At 36.5% G+C, this 21,074-nt stretch overlaps 1 protein-coding gene across 2 annotated transcripts in view; it reads right to left on the bottom strand.

Moving 5' to 3' along the window:
• LOC106130271 (terminal nucleotidyltransferase 5C) overlaps window positions 1-20,534 on the bottom strand; it is a 192,127-nt gene extending 171,593 nt beyond the window's left edge. The window contains exon 1 of one of the 2 annotated variants that reach the window (XM_060945714.1): window positions 20,442-20,534. The gene's annotated coding sequence lies outside the window, so the exon portion shown is untranslated. Of the gene's footprint in view, window positions 1-20,325 lie in introns of both variants that reach the window. The other variant, XM_013329079.2, reaches the window with a different exon arrangement.
• Window positions 20,535-21,074: the final 540 nt, after the last annotated feature.

Here is a 21,074-nt window from a genome sequence, read left to right as displayed (position 1 = left end):
TAATGAATTTAAAAAAAATATATGTCAGTAATATTTTGTTGGTGAAATTAAACAAACGCGTCTAGAAATCGTGGAATTTAACGTTTGTGATGTTAATTATTAAAAATATAAACATGTTTTTTTTAACGCACCAAAACAAAAAAAGAATAGACCACTCCATCACTTTCCAATGAATGTCGTAAAATACTACTAAGAGATGCTCATAAACTTGGGATTCATGTTTAGGTGAGTTGCTATCAACCTGTCACTATTTATTTTTAAGACAGTTGGCTCTGTCTACCCCGCAAGGGATATAGATGTGATGCATATTTATTTTGCTCGCACATTACAGACAAACAAACACAAAAACTGTCAAACTAAACACTCAAAACGCAGTACTTAAACATTGGGCAATTCCAAAGATCATGGAAAATCCATTCACAAGTTTAACTAAAATATATACGTTTGCCTTAAGAAAAAAAAAGCGTAGGCTGACACCAGATACGAGCTCTACAAACTATTTATATACAATCGAACAAATATTGTATGTTATTTCACACAATATTTGTAGGATACTTGTATTCTTTTAGTTTTCTTTTATGATAGCAATATGTGGAGATGTTATTTTGGCAATGGTTTCGTTATAAGTGTTTTTTGTTAACTCATAGGTGTGTAACATTTGTCAAATTGACACCTATTCGTTAAATAATAAATAAATAAACAAAGAATCAGGTCAAAAGTACCCGAAACCGCCGAGCTTGCATGAAGAGAATTATGAATGTGGATCAGGCAAGGGAAGTATGCAGGGATCGTGGCAAGTGGAAAGAGGTAGTCTCTGCCTACCCCTCCGGGAAAGAGGCGTGATTTTATGTATGTATGTATGTAAACAAAGAATATCTATACATATTATTAAAACAGTATATACATATAATAAAACAGTAAAAATATTTTGTCTGTACATTGAGTGTTTTTGACTGAAATGGATAGAGAAACACTTAGAATGAATAATAGAAAGCAAAAATATTTTTTTTTAAATTCTTGTCTGTCTGTCTGTCTGTCTGTCTGTCTGTATGTATGATCACAATTATCTCCGAAAGTACTGAACCGATTTACTTAAAACTTTCACCAATTGCTTTGTTTTAACTCAGAAAAACATTTAAAGTTTGTTTCATCAAAAGCGGTTCACTAAAAAGAAAGTTATCGACATTTGAATGAACTCAAGGCATGAGTTTGCCTGCAAATAAGTTACGAAATATAAAATTCAATCATTTATCATTGTACGAAAGCATAATACCTATAACATATAAATATAAGTGAAAATCAGTTTGATAAGATTCCGGTTTTTATTTTTTTTTAATTCGCATGTAAAAATATTTTTGGTTTGTTAGTCTACTTTAGTACCGTGTGGTTCCCGGCACCAATACAAAAAAGAATAGGACCACTCCATTTCTTTCCCATGGATGTCGTCTCGAAAGACGACTTAGTGATAGGCTTACAAACTTGGGATTACTTTTTGTGGGCTAGCAACCTGTCACTATTTGAATCTCAATTCTATCATTAAGCCAAATAGCTGAACGTGGCCATTCAGTCTTTTCAAGACTTTTGGCTCTGTCTACCCCGCAAGGGATATAGACGTGACCATATGTTAGGTTACCACAAAATTTTATTAGCCTGAATGTTGATTAGGCATACAACCCATGTAACCAACATTAAGGCTCATAAATCTTATTTAAGTTTAGTTACACAATATAATCTGTAATCGTCCTTCACATGGCAATACCCGACCTCATCGGCTCCCAACAAATGGGGACGCAACAGGTGCTACTGGCAACCCCGGCTGCCCTAGTTTCCCGGGTCAAGGTCAGGCAACAAGTGCCTCCGATCCCTCAGGAAACAATGCCGATAAATGGACAGTAAGAAAAGCTATTGTGCTATTTTTGTTTTAATACTGATCGAAGCCGAGCCTGCGTGAAGAGAGTTATGAATGTGGATGAAGCGAAGGAAGTAGGCAGAGATCGTGGCTAGTGGAAAGAGGTAGTCTCTGCCTACCCCTCCGGGAAAGGCGTGATTTTATGTGTATATGTATGTATGTACTGATTGGCCCGAGTGGCGTGTGGTTCCCGGAGAGGAAAGAGAATAGAACCACTCCTTCTATTCTACCTAATGGATAGGCGTATATACTTGAAATTCTTTGCTTAGGCGATGGGTTAGTAACCTGTCACTGTTTTAAATCTCAATTCTATCATCAAGCCAAAAAGCTGAACGTGGCCTATGATTCTTTTCAAGACTGTTGGCTCTGTCTACCCCGCAAGGGATATAGACGTGACTATATGTATATGTGTCTACGTTTGACTCAAACCCTGTAAGAGAATATATTTCCATAGTTTTTGCTTAATTTTATCATAACTTCAAGAAGTCATGAAGTAGTCCTGTAAAGGTAACCACTCTGTTTATAGTTTTACTTTTTAACCGACTTCAAAAGAAGGGAGTTTCTCAATGCGACCGTCTTTATACTTTTAATTATAGTTGCCACATTAAACATCAGGAAGCGATGAAGTAGTAACTAAAACCACACGGCATACTTTAACCGTTTTAACCTATTTACCAAAACTGTGTCATATTACGTAGTAAAATACAAATAAACAACAGCGGTGTGTTTGTCACAAGTTGGCAGCCCTCCAAATGGGAGTAATGACCAGTCTTTTACAGCCTGACCTAGGTAATAGCTTCCCTAAAACCCAGAGTTCAAAACTAGGTCTACAAATGGGAACTAAGCTAATAATATGAAAATCTAAGGTACAAAAATGTAGAAAAGGAGAAGAAACGAACTTTGATGTCTTGGGAATCAGCGAGTCAATATTGAAGGGTAGGTAATTGAATTATTAAAGGTTACTAGAATTGAAGACGAACAACTAGAACGTCGTTTAGTTTAGTTAAATCGAATTAAAAATTAGAAAAAAATCATTCACATAATAGGAAATACATAATGCACATACAATGCACAATTTGTACTAATGGGGTCTCCGTTAATACCAATAACCAAGCTTGAACGTAATTTCTTACATACCTACATACATACATAAAATCACGCCTCTTCCCCGGAGGGATAGGCAGAGACTACCTCTTTCCACTTGCCACGATCTCTGCATACTTCCTTCTCTTCATCCACATTCATAATTCTCTTCATGCAAGCTCGGCGGTTTCGGGTACTTTTGACCTGACCCTTTACCAGGACGTCCTTAATTTAATCAAAATACGTTCGTCTAGGTCTTCCCACTCCGACCTTTCCCTCCACACTCTCCTTGTATATCTGCTTAGTCAACCTGCATTCATTCATCCTCTCCACATGACCAAACCATCTTAACATACCCTTTTCTATTCCAACATTCCCTTATCACGCTGTTCCTTATTCGGTCACTCAATTTCATATCGATCATACTCCTTAACGCTCTCATTTCCACTGCATTTATTCTGCTTTCAACGTCATTTCTTGCAATATAAATGATGTCATAAGCTATCTCCCAAAAGTGCCTAAAACAACACGCACTAATTGCATGTTCATACACAGTGAAACACGTTGAGAAATATACCAACTGCGTCTCGTAATTATATCCAAGGTGGTATACTATTCTATGTGGTCAACTGTACATTTATCTGCTCTCGTGACTGAACCGTCTTGTGATAACGACGCAGTGTGTTTTGGACTTGTGCCAGGATCTGGTGCATTCGACAAGAGACTGACTTCCGTGAACTAAGACACATCTGAACTGTGCGTTTGTTGTAATTGTAACTAAAAATAAAGTCGTCAAGAAACACTAAAACCCTTTACTTAACAAGCTAATATAGGACCGTTTCTATACCAGTAATATGTATACATACATATAATCACGCCTATATCCCTTGCGGGGAAGACAGTTCTTAGTCTTGAAAAGACCAAAAGGCTACAGTATGGATTAATGATGGAATTGAGATTCAAATAATGAAAGGTTTCTCGTCCCTAGAATCCCAAGTTACCCATTCCCTTATTCGCCTTTTACGACATCCATGGGAAAGGTAAAGGTATGGATTGGTTTTATTCTAAAATGTCGGGAACCACGCGGCATTGTTGCTATTTCTACACAATTATGCCAAAGAAGGACAGTAGAGTACCCGAAATCGATGAGTGCAAATGAAAAGAAAAAGTATGCAAGCATCGTGGCAAGTTAAACAGTGTAGACACTGAGAAAACGGCGTTATGTATATATGAAAAAATCACTTTTACTGTACATTAAATTAAAACAATGCATTGGTATGATTTAGTGCCGTTCATTTTTTTTGGCATTCTCACTGACTAAGTGCATATAGCTACTGTTTTTGTCTGTCAAGATATTTTGAGAATTGACTCAAAATAGAACTGTCCTCCGGTCGAAAATAAACAGCAATTTGAAATTACTCGCTACAGGTAATTGTGCTTAAATTTTTTTAGTTTCACTTTTTGCTAATGGAACTCTTATTAACAAAATAGTTTTTCATTTATAGCTTTATAGTTACTATTATAAAGAGTTTGAATTCGAGTTTGATTCGACTACTTCGGGGTGAATGAGTTCTCTAAGATTTTTTTTTCACTTTTTTATTCGATTCGTGCAATATAGAGGTAGATTATGTTTTTAACGTTTATTTAGTCTTATCAGCTACAAGAGTTAGATTATAAGGTATACGTTAGAAAATTAAAAACAGTTTAAAAAAGAATTTTTAAATAAAATCAACAGTATACTATTTATTTACTTAATAAAATATTAATCAAAGGCTCGAACAAGTTTCCCATCAAGTATATAGAGTAATGATATCCGGATGACGAGTGGGGTGAATGAGTTCCCAAGATGGCGTCTGGCGAGGCGCCAGGTGCAACAAGTGGCGACCTTCGCGGTCGTTTTTTGTTTCAAGTTCATGGCCTCTGGATGTTTACAGTCTATGGCTAGCAAGTGTAATAAACTTATATTCAGGTTAAGCAACCCTGGTTATTTTTAAACGTTAGCGAATGCAATGGTGAATGTATAATTTTAACTGACTTTAAAGCAAGTGGTTTATCGATTGGCCCCGAAGCTATGCGGCGTTGTCAGAATTGTGCAAGACTATGTGAAGGCGTAGATTGGAAAACATATTAAATTAAAAAATATATACTTTTTCGATACTTTCCTATTGCACTTTATTCAATTTAGAGAATGTTCAAATGTAATAAAGTTTTTATAAAGCGCGATAGGTATCGAAACGTAATAAATATAACTCGCGAAAATTTCAAAACACTTTCAATTTCTCAAAAACATTTAACAGAACAGTGTGATGCCGTCAGTATAATACTAGAATTGTTGCTATTGTGTCGGCTTTGTAAATTGTAAGTGTCAATTTGTGTAACTAGTGTGTTTGCTTACAATATTGTGTCGGCACGATCTTTTGTGATTCAACCTACACCTTTTTTTCTTTTATTTGTTAAAATACATATATTTTACATGATATAAATGATTAAATTATTTTTTATTAAAGATTTTACGACCAGCCTTATAAAAACTTGTCTGGGGAATTTTCGTGCACTAGTATTTTAGTTATTTCGGGACGGGAGTCGTTTAGTGTAAAAACCTGCCTCACCCAATCCAGGATCCATGGTAAAAGGCCTCGGGCGAGGAGCCCACAGTGGTGAGGATGCTACCGGGACTATAGCCAGGAGGAAGAAGTATTTTATTTATTTCCTTCAAAATTAAGAGGAAGAATCGATAAATTGACACAAATTAATAAAAGCCTTACTAATTGGAATAATTAAGCAGAATAGACATCGTATTTTTGGCAAATATAAATCAGTACACTGTGTTAGAAATTACATATAATTAGTGATCACAATAACGACTTCGTAATTATAGGGACGTGTTCGCTTCACTGGGATTCTAGTTAATAACGCACGTCTGGTTTAGTTAATAATCGCGTCGTAGTTAACCAGCATCAAATCGTTATCTAGCTATCTATAACTTCGATCTATGGTTTTGTCAGACTTGTTAGAATTGCGATGCCAATAGTTGATAGAATACGTTTTATGTAAATGATATGAAGACGTGCATTAACAAAATCTAGCACCAGCTTAAGTTGTTCCTCAACGATATAACATTAAACATCCGAGGACTTATTCATATATTTTTTTAAAAGTGCCACACATTAGTGTGCGTTTTTATTACTTAAATAATAATTATTTAGTTATTTTTTTAACTCATGTTTTTGAAATCATCTTTCAATCATTAGATGGTTGTTTGGAAGAGACCCCTAATCGGGTAGCCTTTGTACTTCATTTTAAATGTATTATATTGTATTGTACAAAATTATCGGTACATACGTAGACAATAAGGTTTTTTTTACAAGTGAAGAATGCATATCGTATCATTCATACATTAATATATACAGTGCGGGGCAGTACATATCGTGTCGCCGTGAATAAAAGCAAAATCACGTGCGTAAACGAGTATGTTATAAAATCACGCGGGAATAAATTAGGTGCAAACACAGCTTAGGAGATTCCGAGAAAAGTCGCACCCAGTTATTATCTTCTGCAAAAAATGTGTCATTATACTGTCCGTATGACAGGGGACAAAGGCCACAGAGTAATAAACATCGGTCTGACTTGCGAATCAGCGTTGACACGGGTTAGCTGGAAGAGCATAGTGGAAATTTTACTGCGCTCAGTGAACCGTGTTCAACAGGGTTCCTCAAACCTATTATTTCACTGGCTTTTGCATTTTTGTTAGGAGTACCCGTAATCGTCGAAAATGGATGGAAAGAGTTATGAGTGTGGAGGAAGCGGGAGATGGATGTAAGGATCGTAGGAAGTGGGAATCTATAGTCTCTGCCTACCCCAATGAGAGACAGGCGTGATGGTAGGTATGTATCTATGTTTTGCCCGCGAGTTCGTCCGCATGGTTTCTTTTTGTGCAATAAAAAGAACTAACTCTAATTCTGTACCAAATTTAATCAAAATTGGTTCAATAGTTTAGGCGTGAAAACGTTATAGACAGACATAGATACTTTTGTATTTAAAATTTTATTTATTATGATAATATGTTAGCTAAATTTCATCAAAATCCGTTCGGTAGATTTTACATAAAAGAGTTACAAACACTCAAACATCTTAACATACCTTTGCAATTTTTAGTAAAATAGGCCGCATCCCTACACAGTAAAAGTAAAATAACGTAAAAAATCTTTCATTTTCTCCAACAATCGTACATGAAAAAAAAAATTGGTATATAATAAATTATTGATACCAACACCGATTGAAAGAAACTGGAGACTGCTGAAGGCAGGCCCTGTGTTCCAGTGTACAGTACTCCAGTACTCCAGTGCTCCCGACAAACATAGATATAGTAGAATTAAGAAAACAGTACTGACTATGGACAAGCTTAATACCCCTTAAGTAGAACATTGATATAAATCAAATTTGAATCTAGAAGGGCTGGGGTCAAAAGGCACACTCCCGAATTGGGTGCATAAAATATTTTTTATACTTAACTTTTACTTTAAACCACGGGAACAATTTTGGCAAACAGTTTACGTTTTTCAAAAGGTTAAATGCATACATAATAATTATTGGCAGTAAGAATAATTGAAAATAGTAAAAAGAAATAAACGACTATTTATCTAACAACTTACTAAGTATATCTGATTTCATTAAAATAATAACCGAGTATCGGTTGATTGATCGATTATGATCACTTAAATTGCAACTTATGTTAATGGCGACCTTTAAGTTTAGGTTAAGGCCTGTTAAAGTGTTTTTTTTAATATTATTTAACGCACTTTTATATCTACAAACATACATATAGTCACGTCTATATCCCTTGTGGGGTAGACAGAGCCAACAGTCATAAACATGATGGAATTGAAATTAAAATAATGACAGGATTATATGTATGTATGTATGTAAAAATTGCTGCCAGTGTAGTTAGTTATCGCTACCTAGGCACTGACGTTTTTTAACTAAACTTTATATAATTAATTCGACGTCAAATGTTGTGAAATCGAAAGATATATATGTAACAACTAGAGGCCGCCCGCGACTTCGTCCGCATGGAAACCCTATCAATCCCGCGGGAACTCTGGGATAAAAAGTAGCCTATGTGTTATTCTGGGTCTTCAGCTACCTACATACCAAATTTCATGGTAATCGGTACAGTAGTTTTTGCGTGAAAGAGTAACAAACATCCATACATCCATACAAACTTTCGCCTTTATAATAGTAGTAGAAAGTAGTAGAATTAAGTAAGTAATTTTAAAATGTACCTTAAAAAATAATAAATTCCAACTTTAAATTTTGAAATTTGAATTTCGAATCACCTAAAGCGTTCTCTGTAGTTTCCTACACGTGCATCGAATTCGCCACGCTCAGTGCTATCCGCCATATTTAATCAACTGCCATTTTATAAACACGGTAATCGCTGTCATGGTCGAAACGACCACATACCGATAACATTTTGATTTTCATTGTATTAAATATGTATCGACATTTTAATTCATCCTGCTATCTTAAACGTGCCTTGATCGAATTGAATTGAAGCATAAGTACAACCTTCGACTGAACATCCTCTCAAATTCAAATCAATTTTTTTTATAGATTATTATAGGACATTTCAACATAAATACATACATATAATCACGTCTAAGTATATCCCTTGCGGGGTAGACAGAGACAACAATCTTGAAAAGACTGATAGGCCACGTTCAGCTGTTTGGCTTAATGATAGAATTGAGATTCAAATAGTGACAGGTTGCTAGCCAATCGCCTAAGAGAGGAATCGCAAGTTTATAAGCCTATATCCTAGTCAATTTCAACATCACTTAATAAATATTATATCTTTTGGTATCACAATATTGGTTGACGTGAAATAAATTACTTTAAACTAAGTTAAAAAAGCTGTAACAAAATGCACTGCAGCATTTTCTTCTATAATGTTGACAACACAATTATCCAAACTACGAATAAAAATGTAACACCTAACCTGGCGGAAGATCTTCCCTTTGTGGCGGTCGAGCCCGAATCATCGCTCCCGTTACAAAAGCAAATAAACAATAAAATGTAAATGAATAAATTAACCGCACATTAAAATTTCATTTGTATAAATAATTTCGTTTACGGAGTGAATACTAATTAATTGAGGATATAAATAACCAATTTCTGAATGAAAGTATGACATGCGAACGGTTTCCGACAAATAATATGACTACATTGTTGCAAGTGGCAACTCTTTAGCAAACGCAAAAGCAACTAGTATATCAAATATAACTATAATAAATAGTATGACCTGTATCTGTCTGTCAGCCGTGTGGTTCCCGGCACCAACGTAAAAAAAGAATAGGACCACTCCATCTCATTTCCCATGGATGTCGTAAGAGGCGACTAAGGGATAGGCTTATACACTTGGGATTCTTGTTTTAGGCGATGGGCTAGCATCCTGTCACTATTTGAATCTGCATTAAAATAGTGACAGGGATAAAGACGTGACTATATAAATATGAATGTGTATGACCTGTATCAGTGTATGTATGTATGTTTGTCCGCGATTATCTGGCCTCTCGTTCCGCTGAACCGAAATTTGATGCGGTTTTCAGGAAAGTATTTGTTACGATTAGGAGAAGATTTCAAAAATTTAACCGACTTCAAAAAAGGAGGATATCGATTGGAGGCGGTTCTCTTTTTACAAAAGTTATTTAGTAGGTATCCACGTGACTGGGTTATGCAATGTCAGACAACGTTCCCCAGATGAGATCATTTTATAACCGTTTCGGTAGGTGAGTGCTACAAGTTCCCAAGTTGACCTTTACGAATTTGAGATCCGGCATAAAACCCGAAATGCTTTTTTTAACAAAAAGTTGGGTTTTATAAGTTAGTCTACACGAATAGTAAAGAGAAATGTAAAATAATGTGCCGTGTGGTTCTCGGCACCAATACAAAAAAGAATAGGACCACTCCATCTCTTTCCCATGGATGTCGTAAAAGGCGACTAAGGGATAGGCTTACAAACTTGGGATTCTTTTTCAGGCGATGGATTAGCCACTATTTGAATCTCAATTCCATCTTAAAGCCAAACAGTTGAACGTATGTAGTAAAGAGAAACACCTTGTATGTTTGTAAAGAACTCAAAAACTACTGGACTGATTTTCAAGAAAAATGGCACAGATATGGAATAGACCTTTGGGTAGCATATGCTCTCTTTTTCTTGAATTTCCCACGAGAGCGAAGCCCTACGCAAAAGCTAGTATAACATTTCACTACGTCACCTTTGGCTATTCCCAGTTGCACCCTCTACCCATTTTTTTATAAAAAAGTTTCTTTCAATAAAATAAAAGGCGAGTAGTTTCGGGCATTTAATATCGGACCACTCCATATCTTTCTCAAGGATGTCGCAACTGGCGACTAAGGGTAAGGCTTATAAACATGGTATTCTCATTTCGGCGATGGGCTAGCACAACCTGTCACTATTTTAATTTCGATTCCATCATTGAGGCATATAGTTGAACGGAGCCTTTCAGTCTTACCAAGACTGTAGCCTCTGTCTACCCCGCAAGGAATATAGACGTGACTATATGTATGTATGTCCGTAATTCTGTTGGAATCAACTAAAAAAGTTGCTAATAATATAGTTTCGTTATGCTAATATAACACGCGACCTTTAACGCTATCGCATCGTATCGATAACGTTCGTTATTACGTTTTGTTACTGATCAAATTAAATTTCTTCCTTATTTTTTTTGTGCTGTGCCGTGTGGCTCCCGGCACCAATAAAAAAAAGAATAGGACCCCTCCATCTCGTTCCCATGGATGTTGTAAAAGGCGACTAAGGGATAGACTTATAAACATGGGATTCTTCTTATAAGCGACGGGCTGGCAACCTGTCACTATTTCAAATCACAATTACATTAGGCCACACAGTCGGTACGTGGCCTTTTAGTCTTGACAGGTTGCTAGAAAGAAGAATCCCAAGGCGTTTAATTTATCCCTTAGTTATATTTATTCTAATGCCAAATTACTACGGTCTGCTACATTTACTTAATACATACATATAGTCACGTCTATGTGTGTAATTCTATCGTTAAGCCTAACAGCTAACGACCTTTAAGATTTGTGAGACTCTTGGCTCTGTCTAGCCTGGTATACATGTGACTAAAGTAGTGTACATGTAAAATAAACAATTAATAACATTCCACCTTTAAATCTAACATTTTGTAACACTTAAAAGTTGCAAGGAAAGCTAGTTTCAAACGCGGTGATACTAAACACAAAACGCACAAACCGACATCAAAACATAAATCGACTCTATAAATATGATATCATAAAGAATATTTTCGATTGACGCACGAATTCGAGCATTCGATAGCAACGTGACCAACGCACAGCCTTGGAACACTCACTTTTGTATATATCTATTTATTTATTGTGAATACTGATTTGTACAACGACTTATATCTAAACGACGTATATGAACGCCTTATTTCGTTAACCAGAAAATATAATTTCGCACGATTCTGTTGAAAATAAGCTAAAATATCTGGGCCTTTGCTGATTGACATTTGAAAATATGTGTGTAAATTATCGTTTATGCGTTCTTTTGTTTTTTTTAAAGTCCAAAAGGCTGTTAAGTGTCTTAAGTGTACAAATTGACGACCATTTTGTTTTAGATATTCGCTAATTGAATTTATTTCAAACAAATATGCGAGGTTAGTATTAAGTACCTAAATGTAGCTTACAAACTTGAGATTCTTTTTTTACGCGATAGGCTAGCAACCTGTCACTTTTTGAATCTCAATTCTATCATTAAGCCAAACAGCTGAACGTGGCCATTCAGTCTTTTCAAGACTGTTGGCTCTGTCTACCCCGCAAGGGATATAGATGTGACCATATGTATGTATGGTCCATATATATATAATAATAATAGTTGCTTTAAAGTAGCACAAAGGGCTCGCGTGGACCACTAGCGCCAATCAGCTGTTCGTTACTTTCACTGTTGACGCAACGCCGCCGATCGGGTTTTTGTCGATCTGTATGTTTCTATTAGTCTCAGAAACATCACAAACTATTTAAACACTATTATTATAAACTATTAAGACACAATTGCGTGTCATATCTTTTCAATGGATGTCGTGAAAGGCGACTAAGGGAAAGGTTAATATGCAATTCCTCATGTAGGCGATTGACTAGCAACCTGTCACTATTTGAATATCAATTTCATCATTTAGCTTTACAGCTGAACATGGCCTTTCAGTGTTTTAAATACTGTTGGCTCTATCTACCCCGCAAGGGTATATAGACGTGACTATATACCCGTATATGTATGTGGTCATGAATGTAGTCGAAGCGAAAAAAGCATGAAGGGTTAGTGGCAAATGGAAAGATGTACATACATACATACATATGGTCACGTCTATATCCCTTGCGGGGTAGAGAGACCCAACAGTCTTGAAAAAACTGATAGGCCACGTTCAGCTATTTGGCTCAATGATAGAATTGAGATTCAAAAGTGACAGGTTGCTAGCCCATCGCCTATAAAAAGAATCCCAAGTTTGTAAGCCTATCCCTTAGTCGCATTTTTCGATATCCATGGGAAAGAGATGGAGTGGTCCTATTCTTTTTTGTATTGGTGCCGGAAACCACACGCGCACAAAGAAAGATGTGTATATGTATATAATAATTTTCAACAACTGTACACATGAAACCGCCGAGCTTGCATGAAGAGAGTTATGAATGTGGATGAAGCGAAGGAAGTGTGCAGAGATCGTGGCAAGTGGAAAGATGTAAGTAGTCTCTGCCTACCCCTCCGGGAAAGAGGCGTGATTTTATGTATGTATGTTTGTATGTTTGTATGTATGTATGTATATATGTATGTATATATGTATGTATGTATGTAAGCCTGTAATAGACCAATGACACAGTGGAAAGCAGCCCCGTCAGCATTCCCCCGTCACGCACCACTCGCGTCACTACCTACCTGAGACTATTGAGTGAAAAGTCTTTCAATGTCGTTGAAAAAATGGGAATGTAAAATTAAAAACCATATTGAAATTAAATTTACCGTGTGGTTCCCGGCACCAATACAATAAAAGAATAGGACCACTCCATCTCTTTCCCATGGATGTCGTAAAAGGCCACTAAGGGATAGGCTTACAGACCTGTGATTCTTTTTTAGGCGATGGGCTAGCAACATGTCACTATTTGAACCACAATTCGATCATTAACCCGAATAGCTGAAATAGCTGAACGTGGGAATTCAGTCTTTACAAGACTGTTGGCTCTGTCTTCCCCGCAAGGGATATAGACGTGACCATATGGTATGTATGTATGTATGTTGAAATTGAGATCAGATTTTTTTATAATAGAATCGAATGCTTTTTTTGGGTTGTACGAGTAGGCTGTGAATTTTCTATTTAATTAAATTTTTTGATCAATTGGTTCAAACAAATTTTGGCTTAAAGATATTATAAATTTATTTATTTATTATTTCCTTACGCATTGTATGCGGATGTGGTTAAATATCTTGACGTCAAATAAATTTTTTGACGTCAGCTTGCAACATCCTATGCATGGCGTGTAGATTGATGCAAAATGATAATTGATGCATTTGAAGGCACCATGTAGACACAAATCTAAATAGCAAACCTGCACTATCGTTCTTGATACGAAACGTTATAATATAATCATTCGACTTACGGATAAAACCACACTGAAAATGCACACATAGATGTCGTAAAAAGCGACTAAAGGAAATGCTAATAAACTTGGGATTCTTGTAGGCGATGGGCAAGCAACCTGTCACTATTTGAATCTGCTGAAAGTGGTATTTAATCTTTTCAAGACTATTGGCTCCGTTTACCCCGCCAGGGATATGTAGACGTGATTAAATAATTACGTTAAAAAGTGACAGGTTACTAGCTCATCACTTACAAGGAGAATCCCAAGTTTATTAGCCATTCCATTTTCTGTGTATGAATAAATTAATTAAATATATAAATAAAAAACAAGTACTTAAAACTGGACATTATCATCAGTCACATTCATGTTATTTTGCATCTTCTCAGAAGGAAATAAAGTTGCCAGCCATAAAAACTAATTGTCAACTATTATAAGATCATGACGGACATGATGTTTAGATGTTGCACGAAATTATCTGTAATTCCATCTCGCTCACACCTCTGTGTTGCTGTAAAGTAGGACAGAGACAATCTCCGTGTGAACCTTCGTCCGATGCGGATTCCGAAACACTTGGACCGATTGAGATGTGCACAAAATGCGCTTGCGTCATTGTAATGTAACTACAATTGAAATTATTGTGATGTCATAGATACAAGAATTCACAAAACACCCTGTCTGTTCCGAAAATTTTAAAAGTACCTTTCCCTCGTGGCTTTCAATCCCGGTTGCATCCTCAACAAACTAAATTACAAAAGTGCATGCGTGACAAATTCTTAAAAAAAAACTAGAAATTGACATTATTTTTTTTACAAAGCATAATAAAATATGTCACTATCATGTCATTAATCTTTTCAACATTACAAAACCATCTCAAATTTCAACACTTTCATTTATGGTAATTATATTGCCGTGCGGTTCCTGGCACCAATATAAAAAAAATAGGAACACACCATCTCTTTCCCATGGATGTCGTAAAAGGTGACTAAAGAATAGGCTTATAAACTTAAGATTCTTCTTTTAGCCGCTAGCTTTTAGCTTTTATATATACCTTGCGGGGTAGACAGAGCCAACGGTCTTAAGAATACTGATCGTCAACGATCACGTATATTATACTATAGAACATTGTTTCCTACCAATATCCAGCGTACAAAATCGCATCGATAAATATCGTAATCAATTCTTTCACGCATTTGAGAGCCACGGTTCGGTAATTTTAGTGTATTAAAGACTAGCTGTGCCCGCGACTTCGTCCGCGTGGAATAGTTATTTTGGGCATCATTGAAGCCCTCAAGGATGAATAATTTTCCCCTTTTTTTCACATTTTCCATTATTTCTTCGCTCCTAAAAGTTGCAGCGTGATGTTACATAGCCTACAACCATCCTCGATAAATGGTCTATTCAACACAAAAAGAATTTTTTAATTTGCACCAGTAGTTCCTGAGATTAGCGCGTTTAAAAAAACAAACAAACTCTTCAGCTTTATAATATTAGTATAGATATAAGAAAAACAGCTGAATCCGGCCTTTCAGTCTTTTGAAGACTGTTGGCACTGGCTACCCCGCAAGGGATATATACGTGATTATATGTATTGTTACCTTTCTCGACTAAGTCTTATACAATCTAGTGCTTATATTAATACAGACGCCCACATAGCTCAATATCTCTAAATCTAGATCACGTTTGGATACTAACTTTGTTATCAGCATGGAGGCGTGGGTTGAACACCAGAATTACGCGGTTTGATTATTGTTGTCCAAAATCTAATTTCGAAATTTTGTTTTGTGTCACACGCGTCTTTAGTCTATGGTAACAGGTTACCATGAAATGGCATGTTGTTTTCTAGTTGTATAGTGGACATTGGGCTTTTTCTTTAATTAAATTATTTTTTAGTTTGCAGTCATGCCGAGTGCCGAGTGGTTCCCGGCACCAAAACAAAAAAAAAAGAATAGGACCACTCCATCTCTTTCCCATGGATGTCGTAAAAGGCGACTAAGGGATAGGCTTGCAAACTTGGGATTCTTTTTTTAGGCGATGGGCTAGCTTAGGCTAGGCTTTGAATCTCAATTTTATCATTAAGCAAAATAGCTGAACGTGGCCTATCAGTCTTTTCAAGACTGTTGGCTCTGTCTATCCCACAAGGGATATAGACGTGACCATATGTATATGTTTAGTTTGCAGAGAACACGGTAAGTGGAATTATTATGCCTCCCAGAAGACTTATCATTTGCTAAGTAAATCTACGATAAAAAGTCTATGTTCTCAAAAATGTGACGCACAAACATCCCGTTTTCTGTTTTTTTTATACATAAATATTTATATATATTACAGATAAGATATAATACACAGGCGACGCCACAGTATATAACTAGTGTTGCATATGCAAATTATATTTCTTAATATGACCGTGAAACTGAGATACAAACCCGTAAATTTAGTATAATTTTATGGAAAGCGTAATTATAGCTCCGTCATTAATTACGAAACAAGGAGGTCTTAGGAAAATACATAACATACATACATAAAATCACGTCTATATCCCTCGCGGGGTTGACAGAGCTAACGGTCTTAAAAAGACTGATACGCCTCGTTCAGCTGTTGTTTGGCTTATGATACAATTGAGATTTAAATAGTGATAGGTTGTTAGCCCATCGCCTAATAAAAGAAGAATCCTAAGTTTTTAAGCCTTTTCCTTGGTCGCCTTTTACGACATCCATGTGGCGTACATATATATAAATTTATAGTTTTTTCAATTACTTTTCAAGGTTTCAAATATTATGAAAATATGTACAAAAATACGATCTACTCGTAATTGAGAATCTCCTTCCTTTTTTTTTGAAACTGGTTTAAAATAGGAATGCTCCTTTTTAATTTCGTTCAAAAGTTAAATACTAAACTCAATTGTATGTTCCCTTGACCGGTTCAAAGCAGGCTCTAGACTAGATAAAGCAGCCTTGGCATTCCTGACCTGACCGAGCCTGTCTTATTTATGGGCTCCATACAATTCTCTCTAAAAAAAACTGTATGAGAACGTTATAGCGAATTCAAGCTACTATAAAGCATTAATTTTTCATGCAATTAAGGTTTAATGATCAAAAAATCATTAATGATCTCAAAGATTATGGAAAAAATAAAAAGACATGCGAAAATTTGGTACAAATATTTTGAGCTTCGCTTTGTACTGATGGGCAAACGTAAAATTCATCCCTTCGATCTTTCACGGTTGATGTTGTAGAAAGCGACTAAAGGAAAAGAGCACTTATAACGCAGGGACGTACCTAGTATAAATCCTTCAAATTAATTAATCTCCAACAAAGAAGTATCACAGCTATTTCAATGTTTATTTAAACACACCCCATCACTGAATGGATTTCTCTATAATTTGCCATTAAGAAATAGGACATTAAAAGGAGATGAAAGGGAAACTAGGAGTGGAAAGGATGTAGACATGAAGGTCATGTCAACAGTACCCAAAAAACTTGCATGAAGAGAGTTATGAATGTGGCTGAAGATAGTGGCCTGTAGAAAGATGGTCTTTACCTACCCCTCTGGGCTAGATGCGTGACTTCATCTATGTAAAAAGTACTGATTTAGGCAGAATGTAATGACTCGGACAGAATTTTGATCCAACTAACGAAGACATTTTAGAAACGTACGTGAACGATCATTTCACAGCATCGTTCAGACAAAAGGTAGTGCACAATGAAGGAGAATCCACTAGACATAGTTCATAACATTCAACAGTTGACCTTTCTACTCGTACAAAGACAATACCGACGCATCCTTTGAAATCTGAACGTCTGCACCGTGCTAAAGACATAACAATCCAAGGACCTTTGAATCAAAGCCTTGTTCAATTTACTTGCCTTAGTTTTGGCAATTATTTGCACAGTTTCGCTGAATATGTTTGTGTTAACTTAACATTTGTAGGTCCTGACGCCTTTTGTGTATTAACTAGCTTCAGACTAGGGCTGTTTTCAGGAATGTTTTAAAATCTTTCTTTAGGGAGGACGTCATAGCTGTCTTTTAAATGATAATTATCAAGCATATATATATATGTGAATATTACTTAACTTTGCCCGCAATTGTAACATACAAACATACCATCACGCCTGTCTCCCATTGGAGTAGGCAGAGACTATGGATTTGCACTTGCTATGATCTTTACAGACCTCTTCCGCTTCCTCCACACTTTCACATCTCCAAACATTATTATTGTGTAATATAAATCTGTAATGAATTTCTAGAATTCTCTCTAAATCTCTCCCGAGGAACATACATGTTGAATTTCAACTTCCTTCGCCCAGTATTTTCAGCTGTCCGTATGTCAGTAACTCAGAATGATCAATAGATAGTTTGTCAAAGAAAATATGTCTGCGATGTGTACTCCCAAACTTAACAAACAGTACCAAATCCTTAGAACGAAAATCAGAGTTATTCTGGAAAGTTTCGTCGCAAATTAAGTGGGGCCGAGTGTGCAGAGTCTACTATGTGTCTAGCGATTTGTTATGGCTCTCGTGGCCAAACTTAGAGAAGATTAAGGTTGTTTGGACAAAAGATATCATGACAAGCCGGTTTGCTTAAAATTTCAGTTACTAATCAGAAAATTCGAAGCGAATTGAAGTTAGTTTAGGAACGTTGAAAGGGGAAGGCCTAGACGAACGTAGTTTGATCACACGTTCTGACGAAAGGTCAGGTCAAAATACTTAAACTGACGAGCTTGCATGAAGAGTGATGAATGTGGATGAAGCGAAAAGAGTATAAAGAGAAAAAGGCAACACAGATGTAGTTTCTAAGTAATCTTCCGGGAAAGAGGCATAATTATATGTAAGTTCTTTAAATATCAAAAATCTTCTTTCTTTATCTTATTAGTGGCAGATTTATATCTGTTCAACTGAGAAATATATATCAAACCCAGATATATCGCAATGCATGATTAATGTCTTGGGCTCAGGTACTACAGTAATACAGTCCATACTTACTGGAGAAATCGTACTTTTTTCACCTTATATGCTGACACTTTGAAGCGGCAACATAGCATTCAGTATATTTCCATCAGCTATCATTTAGGTTAGGTATTTATACACTTTATCCATTTAAACTAGTAAATATCTTTGACTGTAATTTAGTACAACACCAAACTAGGGTAACGTTCCTGATTTGTTTTATATATCATAAGGATTTATTGAATGTAATGTAAATTATCAGTGGAACGTCTTAAAAAAGAAAAAAATAAAAGAAAGTCAAGTTTCTGTAAAAGTAGGTATTATCCTCGCTTAGCAAAATATCACGGTAAAAATTATAAAAGCATTATTAGATGTAAAGCAATATTTCATTACAAATGCGATGACGTCTCAGGTGAGAAGTACAAAAGATTCATAAAACAAGATGAGAAGAATAACGGATGTATAAATTGTAGCAGAAATGAAAACATTCTTACAAAGAAAGAATAACACGTGAGTGCAGGTCCATACAATAGAAACCGCTCCCACGGAGAAAGGATGATTAAGGGATACTAGACTAACCGTATGTAATCTGTCTGTGGGTACCTCAGTATAACCAAGCGTTCCTGCGTTTCAATAGAATGTTTGTTTTTCCAACTCCGCTTTGTTTTCTAACCTCTTGAATGAAATGGAAAGTTGGAGTATTTGGTTTCAATTAGATTGTCAAGAATCTTTACACAAAAGCGGCAGAAATTAGAAATTTCCCAAATGACATTATAAATGTCTTCTATCAAGTCCGAATTAAGGTTGTTATTTTTATAATAAAAGTACCATTAAGGGTTTATTAAATCTGTTAGAATGCAATTCATATGAAAAAGATTGCAGTGTGTTTTTGTCAGAGGATCGTTAAGAATTCATGATGCAATTATAGGCAATGCGACGGCGGGCAATCTCTGGCAGACCGCCATAAAAGTGTTTGTTTTTCGCAAAAACAATCAACGTTCACTTAATGATCTCATTTTCCAATAAGATCTTATTGAATTTCAATATCATTTTAAATTATTACCAGCACTTGATTGACGTCTTGACCAATAACGCCTTCATTATTGCTCGCAATAATTACGCTTAAGATTTATTCGTAGACGTTAAGTTTTACAGTTTCATCTAAATGCTAGATATTAGTTATTCCAAATATTTTTTTATTTTTCGCTGTTGGTTTTGCGATATGGACCCCATTTACTCCTAATCTCCGTCGGTCAATCTGGACGACGTTCCTGATCAAACTCATGACTGCGCGCTCTCATCTCTCATCAAAAACAGTTTACTTTCAATCATTTGCAGATCAATGGAGCCTGGTATTGTTAATAACGCAGATACAAGTGAGGGTATTTCATAAAATAGAACCGTTGCCATTTCAACAAAATTATCTTGCTCCATCGGTTGGAATGTTAATCGCAGCAAAATTGCCGCGAATTCCGAAAGAGCTGGAACGTTGGGCGATGTGTATCGCCGGCAAGCAGAATCAACAAGTGCACCTTCGCCGCTTCCACTCGAAACATCATCGTCGCCGTAAACAAAGAAACGTAATATCGAGTGGAGTGGAATTCTCTCAAGTCGGGCAACGATCGTGAAAACTGGGCCGGACATATGTGCCGCGGCCGTGGCCGCGTTAACAATCACTTTTCAATTAATAAAGAACTAGCAAAGCACCTGCAGAATGCAACGATTCCAACAGCCGCTCTACAAGCGTCAATACGCACGCGTGCCCGCCGATCTCACTGCTTCACTTCGCACTGGTTGGTTAGTATGTTGATTTGTTTACGTACTTTTTTGAGGTATAACACAGGCACAGGTACACAGGGTAGCACGAGTCGGCCCGCGGTCGTGGTCGGATAGCGGACGTGCGGTTCGCGCGGAGGTCGGCGCGGCACTGACTCGCGGCCGCGCTGGGGGATTGCGACGACGACGACGAGTCGCACCGCTACTCGACTTGGGCGAACGGACAATTCGCAACTCTGAATAGGTACCTACGTAACGTAACTTAACTCCATAATATTTTATAGTTTCGTAACAGTGTTACTCGATAGTGCGCCGTTCGAGTCTAATCGATGTCACGATTTCGGGAGCGGTACTATTAACTCAAAGCTTTCGATGGAACGTTCCACGGAATTGGGTGACGAGTGGCGTCTGGACTTATGAATATTCAATTTTGTGGTAATGAAAAGTCGCTTCGCGTTTTCTTCGATGACTGGTTAGTAATCAGCGCTTTTTGTCGCTGCCTGAAATTGCGTAGTTCCAGGAAATAGGGGGGTTTGCGAACATGTTCTGCTCCGTGGCTGCATTGTGTGACATGTCTGGAAATTCAATTTAACTTCGCCTCTCCCAGGAGATGTATTGTATCAAGAGCTCTTAGTACTTTCTGATGCAAGAACGCATTATGCATATGAATATGGTCGCTT

The sequence above is a fragment of the Amyelois transitella genome, chromosome 9, assembly GCF_032362555.1.
Source record: "Amyelois transitella isolate CPQ chromosome 9, ilAmyTran1.1, whole genome shotgun sequence".
Taxonomy (NCBI): Eukaryota; Metazoa; Arthropoda; class Insecta; order Lepidoptera; family Pyralidae; genus Amyelois; species Amyelois transitella.
The sequence above is the reverse complement of the archived record's forward strand: the minus strand, read 5'-3'. Positions and strand labels throughout refer to the sequence as shown.